Here is a 2,768-nt window from a genome sequence, read left to right on the forward strand (position 1 = left end):
TAATAAGAGTTTATACTATACTTGTTTAACATACCATTAGTAGACCCTCTAACCTTGACATTTGTTGTTGTCATTGTTTAATCCTTACATTGATCTTCCATCTCAAAGTTCTTATCAATTTCTTCCTTTTCTTCTTCTTCTACTACTATTACTATTACTATTACTATTGTTGTTGTTATATTATTGTTGTCTATAATTTATACAATTAACCTCCTTGTGGTTCGACCCCGGTCTTGCTGAGTTATTTATTACTTCGACACTTCTGCGCTTGGAGAAAAAATCAATCTTTTGGTTGTGTCATTTGTTAATTTTTTTTTACAACAAATTGGTTGGAAAGTGATATTTTAGCATAAAATACCCTTGCCTGGACTTTACAACGACTATTTGATTTCTGAATTCAGGGTTAGAACACGATGCCTCGTTTGGGATATTCTTATTAAAAGATTAAAGGGTTATCCACCATATAATATAAGAGAGAAAAACAAAAAAAAAGAGGTTTGATGCGTGAGCCAGATGTGCAGGCTCACATGCCTGACCTATTTTATTTATTTTTATCTTTTTCTGGATTTTAAATTTCATTCCATTCAAGTGATTATTAAAAATTAATTTGACAATGTTTTTATTAGATACCATTCAATTTTCAATTTTTTAAAGATTATAGCTTTTTTTTGTTAAATTAACAAACTTTTTTTTTTTGCACAACCATTCATATTTTTTTAAAAAAAAAATTATTAGAACACTAATCATTTTGGGTATTGTTTGAATAAATACAATTTAGTTTTCTTTTTATTTTCAAAATAGGTTATAACATTCATTTTGATAACATTAGTGGACTTTTCTTTTTTTTACACCCTTTTAAGATAGTTTTTTATATAATTTTTTTTTATTTTTTTTTCTTGTGCATGCCAGTTTTTATTGTTGTATAATTTGATAAAAGATTCCAAAAAAAAAATAAGTTATTAAACCCTTCCAAGCTCATCACCAAAGTTATAGATTTAGTAAGTTAATTTGAGTTGACTTGAGTCGATCTAAAATATTATCGTCTTAGTATATATATAAAAAAAAGTTAAAAAGGATGTCATCTTAATTTTTTTTAATTAAAATTAAATTGACTTTTAACAAGGTTACATCAAGTTAGCTCATATTTAGTTCAATTTGAAACTCGAGCAAAGTAAAGGCTTGAGTAAAGAGGTCTCTGTGTTAGCTAGTAGTCTAGGCAGGGTTTGATAACACTATTGACATGACCAAAAAATTGATGTCTTCTCTCAAGTGCAGGAGTATCGAAGTGATAAATAACCAGGCAAACCCGGGGTCGAACTATAGGGAGGTGAACTATATAAAATTATAAAAAATAAATAAAAATGAGTTAAAGAGAATTCTTGAAATATGTTATTGATATAAGGATTAAACAAGGATAAAATAATTATTAAGATTAGAGGATCTACTAATAGTATTTCAAACAAGTATAGTATAAACTCTTTTTATTACTTAACTAGAAACCACACATAAAGGAGGTTTCAATCGGATTATAAATTGTTAACATGATTACATTTGTTATCTTATTCGAATAATATTAATACTTGTAAATGTTGTCAGGTATTCATGATTATAACTTATGTTAACAACAAATCAAGTTCCTTTCATAGCATAGGTGTAGGTTATACCATACGGTTGGGCTATGAAAGTGATGAAAAAAAAGATGCCTAAATACATAGAAAATGCCTCCTTTTATAGTTTAAAATTTAAAACTATTGATTTGATGACTAATTATTGAGTGGATGACCACCTCTTAATTTTGTAACAATCCTTATCTTCTTGTCTACAGAAAACATCATTGTGAATGATTAGTATTTAAAACTATATTTTTATCAAGGTTTAATATTACCCAATTTAACAGAATCTACTATTGGAGATACTTTTAAACAGCTCAGAAGGAAACTTCAATTATTTTGTTTAGATCCCTTCACATTTCTTTCTAGACCGACATTGTCGATCTGCAGTGGCAGTGAAGATCAATCATATACATGTCAAGACAAATATGCTATGCCTACAGTACTAATATGAGTACATAGTTTTTAGCTCCAGACAGCTACATGATTATATCCTATCAGCAACTAAACTTTATTTTAAATACCAGCAAATTAAAAAAAAACTAAAAAATATAGTGATTTTATTGTAGTAAAAAATATTATTTATTTTTTTATAAATCACTATGAATTAAAATAATGATATTTTTTAATTTTTATTTTGATTTTTAAACTTTTATTTTTTACAATTTAACTCTTCTTGTAAATATTATCAGGTATTCATAATTGTAAGTTATACTAACAACAAACAACAAATCAAGTTCCTTTCATAGCACAAGTGTTCGTTATACCATACGGCTGGGTTATGAAAGTGTCAAGTATTTGTTGTACCAAGTGTTTTACAAATAAATCTAGACTAACCATTTAACAAGAAAGTATTAAGAGTGAACAAGATAACAAATATAAAACATGCTAGTCACATATATTAAAGTCCATATTGAGTTTATACTATATTTATTCTTATACCATTAGTGTAACCTTTTCACCTTGATATAATAAAATTAACTAAACATAATGAAAGAAGAGAAACATAAATAAACAAGATAAGAACATAAATAAGATATAAGTTAACTAAGTAAAGGAAAGGAAATGAAAAGCATAAACAAGATATTAATGAAAGCAAAACTTAAACATTACAAAAATATAAAGAGAAAGAGTAAGAACATGATCTTGATCTGAAAA

Source organism: Populus euphratica, unplaced genomic scaffold (assembly GCF_000495115.2).
Source record: "Populus euphratica unplaced genomic scaffold, PopEup_1.0 scaffold999.1, whole genome shotgun sequence".
Classification (NCBI taxonomy): Eukaryota; Viridiplantae; Streptophyta; class Magnoliopsida; order Malpighiales; family Salicaceae; genus Populus; species Populus euphratica.